This window comes from Peromyscus leucopus, chromosome 3 (assembly GCF_004664715.2).
Source record: "Peromyscus leucopus breed LL Stock chromosome 3, UCI_PerLeu_2.1, whole genome shotgun sequence".
Classification (NCBI taxonomy): Eukaryota; Metazoa; Chordata; class Mammalia; order Rodentia; family Cricetidae; genus Peromyscus; species Peromyscus leucopus.
The window spans coordinates 19,017,275-19,036,554 of NC_051065.1; the positions used below are offsets into that span (position 1 = coordinate 19,017,275).

General features: G+C 41.5%; 1 pseudogene; it reads left to right on the plus strand.

Moving 5' to 3' along the window:
• The window catches only part of LOC114693489, a 39,438-nt pseudogene extending 20,383 nt beyond the window's left edge, over positions 1-19,055 (plus strand).
• Positions 19,056-19,280: the final 225 nt, after the last annotated feature.

Genomic DNA, 19,280 nt, shown 5'->3' on the forward strand with positions numbered 1-19,280 from the left:
AGGCAGTCAGATCACTCACTGAAGGCCGATAACTGCTTGTGAGCTTTGAGTATGCAGGGAGAGCTATGAATCTGTACATTAGCTATTGGAGAGTGAAAGAGGATATAAAAATATGAGTAGAGAAAAACTGATTCTAAATTAGGGGCATTAGAAGAACTTTCAGAAAGTTCTCTTCATAAAATCACAGAACTTCAACAATGGTAGCAATCTACCCAAAACAATCTCTCCTTTCCTTCTTGCATGTGTATGGGAACAAGGCCTGGAGAGGTTCATCATAACCAGTCAAGGGTCATGAAGCCAGTGAGTTAAGGCTCCAACCCACCCCTCTGGACCTGTTACCAGTCATGAGAATTAGTATGTATCTGTGAAATCCAGAGGGCCATGTATGATGACCTTATACTTTCTCAGCATCAAATTTACTGAGACTGAAACTGAATTCCAGGACTGGCCAACCCTAGGTAATCTGCTCCTATGCCTCTCAGAGTATTTATCCAACACCACCCAGATGTTCTGGGTGTAGGTTCCCTCCAGTGTCTAACTCTTACTGCTGCTTCAGCACACAGGAGGGAGAGGTGCCCATGGTGATAGCAAGAGCTGGAGATGAGCTACTTGAGCTGTCCAGGCACTTTCTCAGGCAGCTTACCTGGAATCCCTGTCACTGGTTTTAACCACACAGGTTTAGTACCTTTCCTAAAACACTTAACTGTTGTTTTGCACTATTTAACTATGTAAAGATGTGTTATAATTTGTTTATTCTATGGAATATTACTTTAACTGTACAAAGGTCTGCTACATTTGTTTATGCTACATTTGTTTTATGATGTAAGGATGTGTTACTGTTTCACCTTGCCTGCCTAAGGCACCTGATTGATCCAATAAAAAGCTGAATAGCCAATAGCTAGGCAAAAGAGGGATAGGTGGTGCTGGCAGGCAGAGAGAATAAATAAGAGGAGGAATCTAGGCTGGGGAGAAGAACGAGAGAAGAAGAGAAGAGAGAACCAAGGAGACTCCCGGGACCAGAAGCCAGGTAGCCACCAGCCAGACATGAGAAGCAGCAAAAGTAGGACGGACATACAGAAGGAAAGAAAAGTAAAAAGCCCTGACGCAAAAGATGGAAACAGTTTAATTTAAGTTGAAAGAGCTAGCCAGAAACAAACCTAAGCTAGGCCAAGCATTCATAACTAATAAGAAGTCTCCGTGTCATGATTTGGGAGCTGGTTGATGGCCCAAAAGAAAAAGCCTGGAACAGACTGTCACATTGAAAATTAGTGACTTTCAAGTCATATTTCCATCTCAAATCATAACTCATTATGAATTTAGAGAAATGTGTTACTTTATAGAAAGAAATGGATTAATAGATCATATACAGGGGAAATATTCCTTCAAATTGTCTTTCTCAGAGTTCATCAACAATTATGAAAAATAATATGCTTTTTGAATAGCAAAGTGTTATGTTCTTCATAATTACCATGCTCTGGGCACAGTATTAAAATTGCTTTTAATAGCTGTGTTACACAGGCTCCAATGAAAACACAGAGTAATTTAAGCAGGCAAGATTTCATTTAAAGTCTATACACAGAATTACTAACTGTGATTTTAAAAACAGGAGTTTTGCCTGTAAGGAGTAAAGAGAATGCTGAAAAATACCAAGCCAGAACATCCAGGACAGGGACAGATCTAGAAAAGATCATCTCTCAGATCCAGACTTCCCTGGATAGAATGTTGTGCCTACATGTCACAGACCACCCTCCCACCCCCGAGCAAGACCACCACAGAACCGATATCCAATGCAAAATACACAGGGGTTTATTGATAGCAAGCAAGCTGGCTTGGTCTGTGTCCAACATTCCAATACAGTGGGTGGAGGATAACGGCTCTGAGCTCTCAGGGTGAGGGGTTTCTAAAGGGAAAAACCGCAAACAGGGTGGTACAAACCTTGGCATCATATGATTGGGTGAGGGTATGTAACCTTTGAATTTACTGATTGAGGGTTACAGTTATCATTTTGGGGGCTACCCTGGACAAGTCCCAGGCTTTGTCCTTTAGCTGCTATGGAGGCTGGTTGGCCTCACACATTCACATTGACAAGTGCACATGTAGCTCTAAGTTGGTGAGGGGTCCCAGACAGTAAACAACTGACTGAACCTCAAGCTGTCAGAGTATGTGCAGAAAGGGAGCTACTGCAAGGACTATGTCTTTTGTTCATGGCCTCCCAGAAACTGCTTGCTCAAATCTCAGGAAACTGAAATTGAGGCCTGATCTCTGAGAGAAGACTGCGCAGCTTGTAATGGCATCTGCTTGGTCCTTTCAAGAGCATAACCATGGGTCCCTGGGTGCCAGGAGTGTTCTCTAGGATTTTACTTGTGGAGGCAGTGGTTCCCACTTGAGGTCTCAATGGAGATGCCATGGGAAACTGCCCATGGGGAAATTCCATGTGCCATTCCCCATCATGGCCATGAAGAAAATGTGTTCAACTAGAGGAGTTTTCTTTCTTTCCTTGACTTCTGACAAAGCCTGACATCTTACCAGCTGTCAAAGGAATGCCCATGTCCACTGATAAAGACAGAAAATAAAAGGTAAATTCAAATGACTCAGCACATTTCTAAAGATGGGCTCTATTTCGTATATCTGCATTTGAAATTTTTTTATCCCTGTTAAAATCACAAACTCCTACTTGACTGGTGTTAGCTGTGGAGTATGGAGCCTCCTCTTTTCTTCATTTATATGTTCATGGAGATTTTTTTCTGTCCTCTCTCCACTGCTTCATTCATCCTAAGAAGTGGGGTAAGATAACTAATAGGCTACTCTGGAGGAATGAACGGGGCCACCAGGCAAGCCCAGCATCCCTGGTTTATTTTATAAGTCATCTTGCCTTCGCAACAAGTACATTTTCTTCCCCATCTAGTGTTACTGTGGCCATGTGGCTTCTGGAGATGCTGCCCCTGCAGGGCATGTGCCAGTGACTGGTGGGCTTGCCAATGAAATGGGATAGAAGTATCAAATCAGGGCAGAGAGTGGAATGGAAGCCATCTTCAATTCAGCTTCCATTGGTACTAAGAGAAGGAATTTCAACCTCTAATTATGTCTGTATGCACACTTCTCTCTGTGTTCCAAATTCATGTGGGAAAAGACAAAAGTCTAATGTGTTGATACAGATAAGAGCCTGGTATTAATCCAATCAAGTTCTTTTTTGTTTGGTGGGTATTTTTGTTGTTGTTTTGTTTTTGTTTCTGTTTGAGACAGGGTCTCTCTAAAACCCCAGGCTGGAGCCGGGCGGTGGTGGCGCACACCTTTAATCCCAGCACTCGGGAGGCAGAGCCAGGCGGATCTCTGTGAGTTCAAGGCCAGCCTGGGCTACCAAGTGAGTTCCAGGAAAGGCGCAAAGCTACACAGAGAAACCCTGTTTCGAAAAAAAAAAAAAAAAAAAAAAACCCAGGCTGGCCTGAAACTTACTATGTAGACAACCCTGGCCTTGAACTCATAGAGATCCATCTGCCTCTGCCTCCCAAGTGCTGGGATAAGCCACCATGCCAGGATCCAGCCAATTTCTAAAGAGAGCATGCTGTGGGGTGTCCTGTATGCTGTGAATGTGTTGCTATGATTGATTGATAAATAAAATGCTGATTGGCCAGTAGCCAGGCAGGAAGAATAGTGTAGGCAGGACAAGGAGAGAGGAGAATGCTGGGTTGAAGGAGGTTGAGTCGGAGAGATGCTGCCATGAGGAGTAAGATGTAAAGTACCAGTAAGTCACAAGCCACGTGGCAAGGTATAGATTTATAGAAATGGCTTAATTTAAGATATAAGAACTAGATAGCAGGAAGCCTGAGCCACTAGGCCAAACAGTTTAAATAATATAAGCATCTGTGTGTTTATCTGAGTCTGAGTGGCTGCTGGGCAGGACTGGAGATAACTCCAGCCACAAGAGCAGCCCTCTGAATTCCCAGTATAAGTTTATAACCTTCCTTTGAGCAGGCTCTAAACTATTAGCCTAATCTTACCCTTCTGCCTCCAAGCTCACCTTAACCTAGTTGGAGTAGTACACATTTCCCCTAATGGAGCACTTATATCATACCTTCTCATCTCCAATTCTCCATTCCATTCCACTCCTCTGCGTGCACACACAAACACACGAAAATATACGTGTGTCCCTTTCTAAAATGTTTGGGAAGAGCTGTCTGTCATCGGCCATGGTCATGTAGTAAAGATGTGCATTAGCTTTGCCTCAGAGGAGAGTTTTTTAACCTAAGGCAATGAATAAACCATCCAGCATCAGATCGGACAGCTGCTTCTGAGAGCAGAGCACCAACCGCCAGTTACCCACCTACCTAGCTGGCCAGACTTTGTACACGAGAATCACAGCCCCTGATCGCAGGGTTCCAAAGCATCTTTACATACATTTGCTATCTGTGTCCTACCACAACCACCAACGGGCCAGGCTGCAAAGAAAAAAATGAACCACACAGGGTTTGTCCTTGAGGCTTTATAGTCTAAAAGTCAAAATAAGACAAGCACATGAAAACCTTATCACATAGAGTATGGCAAGGATCACGGAAGAGTTCCACAAACATGGGGGTTCACCAAAGAGGGAATTCTACCTGCTGAGAGTCACCAAGAAGGGCTTCAAGGCAGTTTTCATCTGAGAAGGCTTTGTAGGATAAATACATGCTGGGTACCTGGGAACAGCAGAGGCCCACGTAGGTAGAGGATGGGGAAATAATAACACATCTGATTCTCATAAAGCCCTAATGCCTGTGCAACCTGACTGCAGAGCCTGTTTGCTATGAGACTGTCTGCAAGGCAGCTTTCGACACTGGACATGGGACAGGAACTCTATGTTGGTGAAAAGTGACATTCCAAGATCTGCGGGTGTAACTCAGTAGTGGACACTTGACCAGGAGACACTAGGTTTCATTGTCAGTGTGGGGTCCTTTATGTAACCCACTGGGTTTAGTTAGGTTGCTTACATGAACGTGAGTGGAAGGCTATCTGCATGGACAGTTAAACAGTGGCCACCACTGCAGCATGCCCATTTAGTACTGGATTTTCGCTTTTCCCCCGTGATTCAGTAGAACTTCATGTCCATCCTAGACTTTCATCTCCTGTCCATTACAGAAGCCAGAAGTATCTTCTCCCAGTGTGCTTCTCGTTCCTCATTATGTCTGTGGCAACCTTCACTGAGCAGAAATCCGAGTTTCCTCATATGGATGACACTGTGGGTCTGGCTTAAACATTCACTCTCCATAATTACACCACCACAACATTCCTCTAGAATTTCTTTGATGTACTGTACAACCTTACTTTTTTTTATAACTAGGCTTTTCATATACTTGGATCTCACTTGGGATCCAAATAAAATCTTCCCACAAAATACTCTGGTATATGAACTACAATCCAGGGCTGACCCCATGACCAGCAGTAGTTGGTCAACATGAAGCAAAATACATCTGTGTGTGTGTGTGTGTGTGTGTGTGTGTGTGTGTGTGTGTGTGTATGCACTTTTTGTTTAAGTATTTTTAATCTTATTTCTTTTTGTTTGTATGTTTTGATTTCTGTTTGGGGGTTTTGTTGTTTTTCCTGGGTTGTTGTTTGAGAAGGAACAAGAACATGAAGTTGATAGGTAGGGAGATGGAAAAGATCTGGTGGGAAAAACTATGATCAAAATATATTACATAAAAAATGTGCGCACAGAAACACACACACACACACACACACACACACACACACACACACACACACCTTTTATAAAGATTACTGAAGAGGGCTCACTCTGGTTCTCGCTCTTTATTTTTTATTCTGAGGCTAATTCCAAACTCTTTTTATAATATTGTTTTAAAATTGGAGAGGGCACATTCCTCGCCTTCACACTTCAATTTCAAAATGATAGATTTGGTGTATTCCACACTCTGGGATTATAAACTCCAGTCTCTCAACCTTCCAGCCAGACCTGCATTCTCTTTGTCAAGTCGGGCTGGAACTCTACAAATCCAAGGGCTTTCTTTTTTTATTAGCAGAACACAAGTTAGGCTGTGGCACTAGGGGGTGCTAAAGGATGTGTGAAAGGAGGAGAACAAAGGTCACGTGCCTGCCTGCTTGCTGTTCCTGTTAGCACTTGCTGACAAACTTCACCACCCTGAGAACCACAGCTGGGCTCAGTGACACCAGATGACACCAGTTTGCATCGGTTTCCATTCACTAAAATCAGCCTCATTACACTCCGTCACACATGTCTCAGAGCCTTGGGGCACTGTGTCGCCCCGGCCGTGACCCAGCTCCACACTTCCTCCAAACTTCAAGACCCTCTTCTTTCCCTAGAATAGTACTGTTTTCAGTTTGCTTCCTAACAGATTAGCAATTATTTATATTTATATATTAATCTTTATAATTCTGTATTAAAATGCTGCTATGCTTCTTAAAATTTCTGGCTAAATCCTCACCTGATAGTGAACAGAATCCATGTGAAATCAAAAAGAGAAATTCTGTATTTTTAAGGTATTTTTAAGGCAAGTGCTTTAAAGGTACAGGTTAATTTGAAAATAACTCATTTGAGAGCAATACTAAGTTGACCATCTATTAGAATGAGGTAGCTGTTGCTCATTTCTGAGTCCTTTATTCCAACTTCTGCCACTCAAGGTCCCTTTTCACCTGAGAAATCTTACACAGTCCTGGGTGTACAGATAAAACAGGTGTGCAAATCAAACTAATTTAAAGAACTCTGGGCTGGTGAGCTGATGGACACCGAGGTAACCATCACTAAATTCACCGGATTAATGTTGAAGTTTGGATGAATCTAGGAAGCTATCTATTTCTTTTAGGCTTTCCAAATTTAAAAAGAGTTTGGATGTTTTAAGTATTCCCTTAGAGGAGTCTTTTATTTTTTATTTTTTGGCATGTGTTAATGAGATTTCCCTGATCATTTCTGACTCTATTAGTTTGAGTTGTCTCTTTTTTTTATTAGTTGAGCCAAGGGTCTGTCAATTTTATCTCCTCAAAAACCAGCTCTTAGAATCATTGATTCTTTGTATTGTTTCCTTTGGTTCTATTTCATTAACTTCTGCTTTGATTTTTCTATTATTTCTTGCCTTCTACTGGCTTTGAGTTTGGTTTGGTTTTCTTTTCCCCAATTCCTGAGTTCCATCAGCATGCCATTTATTTGGGATCTTTCTGACTTTTTTTCAATGTAGTCACTTAGGGCTGTATACACCTGTCTTAGCACTGCTTTTAATGTGTCCCAGGGGGGTTGTTGTATTGTGTTTTCATTTTCATTTATTTCCAGTATTGTTTTCATCCCTGATTTCTTCTTTGACCCATTCATAATTTAATAATGAATTATTCAATAGCCATGAATTTTCATACTTACTAGAGATTTGTTTGCTATTGTTTTGCTTTATTGCTTCACAGTCAGAAAGGATACACAGAACTATTTCGATGTTTCTGTATTTTTTGACATTCACTTTGTGTTCCAGGATATAGTCTGTTTAGAAAAGCTTCCATGGGCTGCTGAGCAGAATGTATATTAATTGGTGTTTGGGTGGAATATTCTGTAGGACTCTGTTTGGTGCATTTGATGTATGATATCATTTAATTCTATTGTTTCTATGCTTATCTTTTGTCCACATGACCCATCTATTGGAGAAAGTGGAGTATTGAAATCACAAACTACTGTGGTCCTACCATAGCCAGGGTATGTATTGATCTCTGTGGCCCAGGGTGATACCAAAGGCCATATGGATGCCCGGGGTCTAGGCTACAGTCTGTGGCTGTGTTGGTGCCTGAGGATTGTGCCAACACCATGGCCATACTAACCTTGGTAGCCTGTGGTGCCACATGGGGCCATGGTGGTTTGGGGCCCCAGGCTGCTGCCTGTCTAGAGCCATGTCTGGGTCCCCGTGACCCAGCAACAGCCAGGGTCTGGGTTGATGTCCATGGCTCCTGTTGCCATTAAGGACTGTCCTGTAGCAGGAATCTTAAAAGTTCTTATTAATAAAATCAAACCCGAGGCGAGTTATTGGGGTCCATGCTGGTAGATCAGAGAGATAGAACAAACCACAGCTATCTCACCTCGCCGGATCCTCAGCTGGTCTTGTCTCCTCAGACTGGAGGCCTCTGAGTCCTCATCCGGAATGGGTCTCAGCTGAATTACTGCTCAAAAGCCTGAATGCTTAACCAGCCAAAATCTTAACCAGGCCAAATGCCTCTAGTTTCTGGTCCTCACGCCTTATATATCTTTTTGCTTTCTACCACCACTCCCTGGGATTAAAGGCTGGCTTTCTGGGATTAAAGGCGTGAGTCACCATGCTTGGCTATTTCCAATGTGGCCTTGAACTCACAGAGATCCAGAGGGATTTCTATCTCTGGAATGCTAGGATTAAAGGTGTGAGTGCCACCATTTTCTAGCCTTTGTATTTAGTGGCTGTCTGTTCTCTGACCCCAGATAAATTTATTAGAGTACACAATATTTTGGGGAACACAATACCACCACACTGTCCAGATGCTGGGGTCTCAACAGCCACCTGAGAACATATTGGCATCTGTGGTGGTTTGAAAGAAAATGGCCCCCATAAGGAGTGTCACTATTAGGAGGTGTGGCCTTGTTGGAAGAAGTGTGTCATTGTGAGGGCAGGCTTTGAGGTCTCTTCTACTCAAGCTTCTTGCTCTGTGACAGTTGACTTCCTGTTGCTTCTGAATCAAGATGTAAGACTATCAGCTCCAGCACCACATCTGCCTGCATACAACCATGTTCCTTTCCATGATGATAATAGATTGAACCTCTGAAACTGTAAGTAAGCCACCCCAATTAAATGTTTTCTTAATAAGAATTGCTGTGGTGTTGCTGGAGGGCTTCTCTCCAGGTCCCGCCAAGCCCCCACAGTCCCATAACCCACGTATAAAATAATTACTCAGACGCTTATATTACTTATAAACTGTATGGCTGTGGCAGGCTTCTTGTTATCTACTTCTTCTATCTTAAATTAACTTCTTTCTATAAATCTATACCTTGCCATTTGACTTGTGGCTCGCAGTGTCTCCCTCCTCAGCCTTCCACTTACCAGAATTCTCCTCTCTCCTTGTCCTGCCTATACTTCCTGCTTGGCTACTGGCCAATCGGTGTTTTATTTATACAGAGCGATATCCACAGCACCATGGTCATGGTGTCTCTTCACAGCAATAAAACCCTAAGACAATGTTCGAGGGCCTGCTGCCACAGGAGCCATACTGCACTTGATGGCCTTTGCTGCCACCTGGGGTATGGTGACATCTGCGCCCAAGCTGCTGCTGGGGGTCAAGGTCACTACACAGTAGTAAAGAGTAAGTCCAACGTGAAAATAGAACACAAATATATATGCAAGGAGAAATCTGGGAGGAAAAACAGAAGTAGCCAACTTTGGTTGGAAGTCGACTTCATCACATGTGAGAAGGGCTGGGGCACACCAAGTTGTTTCCTGCTTCCATTTGCTTGGTTTGCAGTGTTCCACCCTTTGACTGTGTGAATACTTATCAATGAGTCATGGTTTGTTTGTTTGTTTGTTTTTTTCAGACCACAAATTTTGATCCAGTCAACTAGTCTGCATTCTTAATTGGAGAGCTGAACCCATTAACAACTGGAATTATTACTGATAGATACTTGCTGATTCTTTCCATTTTAAAATTGGTTTTCTGGTTGGCTAACATAAATTTTGTATCCTTTATTAATCTGAGAGGCTTGCATGTTTGCAGAGTTGGATTTTTATTCTTTCCTAGTTTTCTTCTGTTAATCTATTCCTCTCAAGATTTAGTTTTTACTCTGCTCTTGTGTTATAACTGTCTTTCTCCTGTGTGCAGAATCCCTATAAGTGTCTCTGTGATCCTAGGTTAGTGGTTATGAATTGCTGTGGGTTATACTTATCCTGGATGGGTATCTCTCTTCATTTATTTAAAAAGATATCTGAGAGGAATATAGTCATTTTGTTGGGTAGTTATTTACTTTCAGGACTTGAAATGTCTCTCTCCATGCTGTCCTTCCTTTCAGAGTTCCTGCTGAGAGGTCTGATGTTATTGTGAAGATCTTCCCTTTGAAAGAATTGGGCTTTCTTCTCTTGATGCTTTGAGTACAGTGTCTTTGTTCTGTATTGTGTTAGATGTACAACGATGTAGCTTGGGGAGATTCTTTCCTGGGCATGTCTATTTAGGGTTCTAAATGCTTCTAGCATGTCCGTATCTTTCCCTATATCTTTAGAAATTTTGTGCTATAATTTCAATGAGTAGTTTTTCTATACCTTTAGGCTTTTTTATTTTCAGGAAACATATTTTTCATCTATCTTTTTGTGTACATGTATATAATGTGTTTTGATTTTATTCACCCCATACTACCTCCCTCCAACTCTCCCTAAAATGCAGTAGAAAGCAATTAAGTACTTCAGTTATAGCCTTAATAATTCTCAGAAACATGGAATTAGGATACTGCTAAAATAAATATACTTTAAAATTATTAAAGATAAAAAGATACTCCCCCTCTTTCGTGTGTGTGTGTGTGTGTGTGTGTGTGTGTGTGTGTGTGTGTGTGTGCGCGCGCGCGCCATGTGCACAAAGGTGTCCCTGGATGCCAGAGGAGGGCATCAGATCCCCTGAAGCTGGAGTTGCAGAGAGTTGTGAGCTGCCCTACATGGATGCTGGGATCTGAACTCAAGTCCTCTGGAACAGCAGCAAGTGCTCTTAGCTGCTAAGCTACTTCTCCAGCCCAGGAAAATTAATTCAGAAGAGGGAATGAAGAAAGAGAAAAGGGAGAAAGTGACACAGAAATAAGAGGCAAAGTAGGTAGGCTGGAGACCTGAGATATAATCAAATCAAATCAAATAGAGGGTAAAAAAGCAGAACAATCATAAAAAGCTAACTGAGCAAAACTGAAAACAACTAGGAAATAGTAATGTAAAAGTGAAAAACAGAAAAATTGCAACAAAAGCTTTGGAAATAAAGAATCAGCCTATATTTCTATATATTCCTTCCTGGGATGCATTTAGCTTCTCTTGGTCCCTGGGTTGTTTTTAGGAGTTGATTCTGCTGGCAGAAGAACAGGCTGCTTATATGTAAGTTCTGGCATGTTAGACTGCAACTCTGCATACACAAGCTGCAGTCTGTCTGTTTCCCCTCACAGGCTGAATTCCTGCACAAGGGTCCACTGTAGCTAGAGTTTTCCTGCCTTGCCCACAGTCAGGACAAATCTCTGTCACCCGCCAGTCCCACAGTCACTCAGACCCAACCAAGTAAACAGAGAGACTTATATTGCTTACAAACTGTATGGCTGTGGCAGGCTTCTTGCTAACTGTTCTTATAGCTTAAATTAATCCATTTCCATAAATCTATACCTTGCCATGTGGCTCTTGGCTTACTGGTGTCTTCACATACTGCTTGTCATGGTGGCGGCTGGGAGTGACTCCTTCCGCCTTCCTGTTCTTTCTTTTCTCCTCTCTGTTAGTCCCACCTATACTTCCTGCCTAGCCACTGGCCAATCAGTGTTTTATTTATTGACCAATCAGAGTAATTTGACATACAGACCATCCCACAGCAGTCCACCCTCCCGTGGGAGTGTCCCCATGGCCTTCATGAACTTCTCGCTCAGGACAACATCTACTCTGCTAGCTCCTGTCTAACGTGTGTGCTGAGTGCTTATGCTGTCTACACATGGATTTCAGTTCCCAAGGCTCTGACAGCGCTGTGCTTGTATGAGTGCTTCCCTTTTGCAGCTGGGCACTCCTACCTTATGAGGCCCAGGCTGCATTTCCACCTGTATTTTAGAGCCGTGCCTGAGTGTATTCATATCCATTGAGTGTATTTTTAGATCTGCTCTTGTGGAGTGTTCAAGTGGTTCACAGGGTAGTTGCCCTCTTCATCCATGGAGTGGGGTGCCTTGGGGAATTGAAGATACAGTGGTGCCAAGTGGAAGCTTTCTAGATGCTTCCCAACAAAGTGGTTTAATTACAGCTTCTCTTAGAATCATCTAGCATAATAGGTAGAACAGCATGGTTGTTGCCTGCTTTACACAGCTTGGGATTATGTCTAAAACTGTTTTTGTTTTTACTTGTTTTTTATTGAAAATATTCTTCATACACTATATTCTGATCATGGTTTCTCCTCTCCCATCTCCTGCCAGACCCTCCCCACCTACCCACCTACCCACCCACCCAACTCCACACCTTATTTCTCTCTCTCTTTAGAAAACAAACAGGAAATAAAAAACTTTGTTTTTGTTGTGCTTTCTTCTGGACACTCTCTTTCTTTCTTTCATTTGTGGAACAGTTGGGGAGAAAATGTTCTTTCCTTCCCAAACTCTGTGTTCAGTGCTCCAAGGCAGAGTCTGCTGCTTCTACACAGAGCTAATGGTCAGTGTTTCTTACCATCGATATTCGACTGACTGTTGATTACCATGGGCCTCTCCTGCCTTTCATGCATCTCACCTCTCTCTGACGTCACAGGTCAAAGGAGTTCTTGCAGATCTCTGGGAACATAGGAGAGTGCTGTCTGCTCTGTGCTCTTGCCTTATCTGCATCAGTGTTCTGGGCTAATAGTTTCTTTTGTCTTGAGTTAGTGTCTTGATAGTGAATAGTTAGCACAGCAATATTTGACTCATTTTTGTGGGGAACATATTTTTATTTTTAGTTACTATACATTTTTCTGGTTCAGATATTGTTTTACAGACCAATAATTTTATTTCAATTTCAGAGTATCTGTGTTCTCGTTGATGGTTAAACACATTCATATATATCTATTATATTATTGTCTTATGAACTTTAATTTATATTTCCTTACTTCTACTTACCATTTCTATGTTTTGTTACATTTTCTTTCCTTTTCTCTGCCGTCTGTTGAGTGGGGAAATTTTTCTTCTATGTGAAATTTGAGGATCAGCTTAAGTTTCTTAGTAGTTTTTCTTGGACTTTCTTCCCAAGATGAAACTCTTAGTTATTTACCACATGTCCTCCGTGTTCTGCTTCTGTTGTTATAAGAAAGATGGGAGGAATTGAGACAGTTCCTAGAAAACAATTTCAGAAGAAGAATGGACCTGTCATCCATTAAAATCCCAGTACGGGGAGAAAACGAAGGCAATGTAAAACCAAGGCAGGTGACCAAGAGATCAAAGCTGTTACAGTCATCACAGGGGAATAACAATCTTGTCCAGAGCTGGGGATGAAAATATAAAGCAGGTAAGTTGACAGGTGCAAATTACTCTGCTGACATGAACTTCACCTCAGCTATGCATCCTATGTGTGGATGATAAACTCATGCTTAGACCGATTTTCCTTTTATCATTTGAAAATGACTTTGGATAGGTCATAAATGAACTAGAGGGGAAATGTCTTGTTAGACTGGAATTGAAACCTGGGAGAAAGGATTTAACAAGGATATTACCTGTAGTGAGCTAGCACTGTTGGCAATGGACTTCCAGGAAACTAAGTTATTGAGGTACAGTGTCCTGGGGTTGGAAAAAAATACTACCAAGTAGCAGTCAGTGTTATGGAAAACCATGCCTCAAGCCTGAGGAAATAAATTTATGATTAATTCTACCCATGTTCAGTCTCATCTCATAAATACTATGCCAATGATTAATTTTTGCCTGTTTTAATTGCTGGTGGTGGATGGCCAGCAGTTAGAATGAAAGAAAAGTAAAATCACAGAAGCCAAAGAGATGAAAAAATTAATCATAAATCAAACACCATGGACCCCCCCAGGAAATTAATATAATAAAATAAATCTCACTTCTATACAAAGTCACTGCTCTAACCACCTGGAAAGTTTTGGAGATTCCCTCAGGAGAATCAGTATTAGGTAATAAAATGTTTAACTCATTACTCCTATGTCACCATTAATTGTTAGGGACTTTTCCTTCCATATAAATGCTATATGATATGTTGACAGTAGTTAGGGGTTTAAGAAAGAGTATAAAAACATATTCCACAGTAAAAGGGTAAGATCTGAACTGAAGCTCCATGGTTTCCTCCACTCTGACTGTGTAGAAGTTCATTGAGGTACACAGACTTTGGGTCTGCTTAACTTCAGTGTGGCGTAGTCTCCTCTTGCAAGTTCTTCTTAATAAACTTTCAGTGTTAAAAAGAAAAGAGAATCTAAATGATTTCAGGTTCACTATGATTCCATAATTCCAGTCTACCCAATGTCAGATGGCGCCCTTGCTCTGTGAAGTAATGTTGCCCTATGGGAAATGTCAGGACTTTTGACAAAAATCACAAAGCTAATATGTGAAACAGAACCATGGTTCAAATCAGATCCACCTGAAGGCAAAGCGAAAACCAGTTCATTAACTCTCTGACTCCAAACCTCCGATTTCTCTGGCTCTCTCCTAGGAAGATTATCTTCAAGTAAAGCCTGCTGTGTGTCAGCTCCCTACACAGGGGAAGTGGGGAGGGAGGGAGAAAAAAGAAAGAAGGAAAGGAGAGAGTACTTAAGTCAAACCTACCTGCCCAGTTATTCATTCTTCTATACTAAAATAAACAAGCAGAACTCAGTAGACGAACAGAAAAAGGCAGCTGTGTGAAAGAAGTCCAAGGTACTTACCCTGTACATCAGGTGAGGACAAAAACAACTGAATAAAAAGTGGGGAGCCCCTTAGGAAACCAAAGAAATTCCCCACAACTTTTCACCCATAAAATAAGAGCAAAATGTGAAGAAAAGGAACTAGTTAAGAGTATGGAAGAAATATAAAAAGTTCAAGGAATTGTTCTAACAGAAAAGTGAAGTAAGAATGATAGAGGATTGGGAAGAAGTGAGAATAACTTCAAACCACAAAGTAAAAAGACTCAGGTGTAGAAAACTTTACAAAGATAAATAAAAGATAAAATTAATAATGACTCCAAGAAAAGTGAGTGGAAAGAAGACAGTGAAAAAATGAAAATTGTAGAAAAGGACAGGCACCATGGAGGCAAGGTACTTGCTACTAACCCTGAGGATCTGAACTTGAGCTCCGGAACTGACATGGATAAAGGAGAAAATGGAATCCTGCATGGTGTAGTCTGACTTCCACACTCATGTCTGTCAAATGCATGATCACACAAACACACAAATAAATAAATGGAAACTCATAAATAATAATAGAAGACAACCACTGATCACAGCATGTTAAATACAAAAAATAATGTAGAAGCTTTTAAAGAGAAGAAAATCAACAACAAAGTCCATTGTCATCTGTCTTAGCCAACAGTTTAACAACAGTGGGTTCTACAGTCTTGACACCATATTTCCATCCACTAAGGTCAGTATAGCCTGTCTCCATTATCAAAATGGCTGATCTAGTTAATCAATTGTATTTTGGTTAATATGTTCTGTTCAGTACCAGTGTTTTATTAGCATGTGTTGATTATACATAATAAAGGATTTTATCCTGAAATTTTGATACACACATGTAATGTATTGTTATCATATTCACCCTCTGTTAACCTTGCCAATTCCTCTCCCATCCTGCTGGTCCCTTTCCTCTACCTACCTAGTCCCTCTTCCTTCTTCATATCTTGACTGATTGACTGATAACTCAATGAGTTTCATTAGCATTGTTTCTAGTGCCTGTAGTGAGGAATTATCAAGAGGTATCATGCTCATTACCAATGGCTTTATTACTGAATAAACTATCTCTCCCTCCCAGAAACAGGTAAATGACTATGGTCATGTGACTTTGGGTAGACCTCTTTGGTGAATTCATCTGGACCTGAGTTTAGACAATCAAGGAATTTTTTTTTAAGTGTGTATGAGTGTCTTACCTCCATGTACTTAAACACACTGTGTGCGTGCAGTATCCAAAGAGACCAGAAGAAGACGTCAGATCTTCTGGAATTAGAATTATAGGTAGTTTGAGCTGCAGTAGGGTGTTGAATCTGGGTCCTCTGCAGGAGCAGCAAGAGCTCTTAACCACTGAGCCATCTCTCCAGCCCCAAGACATTTAAAAAAAATTATTATTACTGATTTACTCTCATTGTTATAGGTCTGTTTAAATTACCTATCTTATGTTGATTTAACTTTGGTAGGTCATACACCCCTAAAATTTCATTCATGTCCTTTAAGGTATATTGTTATGATTATTCTGAATTTCAGTGGTGTCTGTTGTAATGTCTCCCTTTCATCTCTAATGTTATGAATTTATATTCTCTCTCTTTTTTTGATGAATTTCACTAAGAATGTGTCAGTCTTGTTTATCTTTTCAAAGAACCACCTCTTTGGTTTTATTGATTTTTTTATTGTTTTGTCTTTGTTTCTATTTCATTAATTTCTCTCTTGTTTTTAATTATTTTTTTCTTTTTATTTTATTTTACAACACAATTCAGTTCTACATATCAGCCACGGATTCCCTTGTTCTCTCCCTTCCTGCTCCCCTCCCCTTCCCCCCAGCCCACCACCCATTCCCACCTCTTCCAGGGCAAAGCCTCCTCCGAGGACTGAGATCAACCTGGTAGACTCAGTCCAGGCAGGTTCAGTCCCCTCCTCCCAGACTGAGTCAAGCGTCCCTGCATAAGCCCCAGGTTTCAAACAGCCAACTCATGCAATGAGCCCAGGACCTGGTATCACTGCCTAGATGCCTCCCAAATAGATCAAGCCAATCAACTGTCTCACCTATTCAGAGGGCCTGATCCAGTTGGGGACCCCTCAGCCTTTGGTTCATAGTTCATGTGTTTCCATTCGTTTGGCTATTTGTCCCTGTGCTTTATCCAACCTTGGTTTCAACAATTCTCACTCATATAAACCCTCCTCTTTCTTGATAATTAGACTCCCGGAGCTAGAGAGGCCCACAGAAATCCACAAAGATACCTCCACAATAGACTGCTGGCAATGGTCAAGAGACAGCCGGAACTGACCTACTTTGGTGATGGGATGGCCAAACGCCCTAATAGTCGTGCTAGAAACCCCATCCAACAACTGAGAGATCTGGATGCAGAGATTCACGGTTAGGCCCCGGCTTTTAATTATTTCTAAGTATTACTTTTGAATTTGGTTTGTTCTTGGTTTTTCAGTGACTTAAGTTACATTGTTAAGTCATTTATATGAAACCTCTCTGGTTTTGTACACAGACTCCATGCCTGTTTCAACAGTGTCCATGTTATATTTTACCTGTATCTTTAAAATGAAATGATAGACTTTGTTTAAGCTACTCCTGGAGAATTCACAGCTTTGTTGCTGTAGACAATCTTATAAGATCTGAACAATGGCCACAAATTCCCAGGAGCATGGGCACATCACAATAATGCCATTCTTCAGGGAAATTTGGCACACTTGCTAAAGACACATAAGTCTGATATCTTACAGTAACAATGGCATTCTGAAGACAATATATTCCTCACTTATAAATTTTACTTAAAAATTAAAATTAGAGCCAGGTGGTGGTGGTGCACACCTTTAATCCCAGCACTCGGGAGGCAGAGTCGGGTGGATCTCTGAGTTTGAGGCCAGCCTGGTTTACAGAGAGAGATCCAGAATATACACCAAAACTACACAGAGAAACCTTGTCTGGAAAAACCAAATAATAAATAAATAAATAAATAAATAAATAAATAAATAAATAAATAAATAAATAAATAAATAAATAAATAAATAATAAAATTAGCAGGTCTGGAGAGATGGCTCAGCAGTTAAGAGCATTGGCAGCTCTTTCAAGGTCCTGAGTCCAATTCTCAGCAACCACGTGGTGGCTCACAGCCATCTATAGTGGGATCTGATGCCCTCTTCTGGCATGCAGGTGTATATGCAGCTAGAGCACCATACACATAAAACAAATAAATCTTTAAAAATAATTAAAATTAGCAGGTACTAACTAATGCCCTCAGAATGCCTTCATTGTGGAGGCTTTGACAACCTCTTCTCAGGTTTCCTGAAATCTCTAACCTACTTGTGATGAATCTAAATTATTCCGGGATTTCTGGCATAAAAACCATCCCCCTCTCTGTTCTTCTCGGCCAAGTGTGTTGCTTATTTGGTCCCAAACTTCCTTGGGGAAATCCTGGCTAGAGGTGGAGAGCTATACATCATTAAACAAGCCTCCTGGGCATCCCTGGAGACACGTTTCTACAGATCGTACTGTAATATCCCAATTTTAATTGTGGTTTGGATCCTGGAAACAGCAGCTGGCAAGGCTGCTGGAGTTTCTGTAAGACAGGATGGAACAATTTCTGCAGCATCGGCTGAAGGAAGCGGGGCTTACTTTGTCCTCAGGCCCTTGCTAGATGCCAGGATGCCAGAGTCCATCTCCAGACATATAAACTACCTACATACTGCCTTAAGATTTCCTGAGTGAGCAGGAAGGGGAGTCTACAGATTATATGAATGACACTCTTGACCATCGAGTGCAGTAGAGCTTAGTAGAGCTTTGCTGTTTTTGACTCCCAGCCAGATGGCCCCTCAAAGAGATTGGAATCAAATAAGGAACACCCTTGACCAAACTTTAGTCACTTACTCCACTGGATGCTTTGGTTCCTTCTCATATTTATTCTTAAATAGTGGGCTACGGATGAGAACTCCTGAGAAGACGTTGTCTTCAAAGTCTGATTGACTCGTTGGAACTGCCAGACTGTCTCTTGCACCCTGGTCTGAGATGGCAGCTGAGGCCACCTGGAGGGTCCGGTTGGGTCGGATCTGAGATACCGGTGCAGAAAACTAATGCTGGACACTGGGATCAGGAATTGTGGGTGCAGTGACTAAAGGAGGAATATAGTCCTTTATCTCCATTTGGAGAACAAGAATTAGGACAATGATTGTTTCCAACTGGAGTTCAACAAGGAAGGACCCGGTGGTTTGGAAAACGCTGGTACATCCATGACTTCCTCAAATTAGTTGGACATCAAGTTTGAAATTGCTATTGCACTACTGCTCCAGAAATTGTAGTCCCCGAGCTGGATGGGAAGATAGCAAAGATGTACAGAGGTGGCAAAATAAGTCTGACCAATCATTTCAAAACTCTGTGGGCCAGGAATGCACCCAAGTTTGTACTAGCTCATCCCCTGGCCCTGGGGCTGGGTCCTTGGTTGACAGTGCAAGTCCCTGGTGTGATTCAGAGGAGTGTGAGCCAGCATGAAGAAAAATGCAACCAATGAACGATCAAGCCACTAAAGCAGGACAGAAGGACTCTTGATAGGCTGCTTTCTCGTGACTCATGATTCTTTCACAGGTTGCCTCTGGCTGGTACAAAGTAGCTGGAGGAGGAAAAACCCAATAAAGTCAAGTCACAAAGTTTCTAAATTAAGCTGAATAGGGAGGTGAAAGATTTTGGGTCTTGAAATAGGCAGTTTGTATTCCTTAGAGCCCTGAGGTATCTCTGC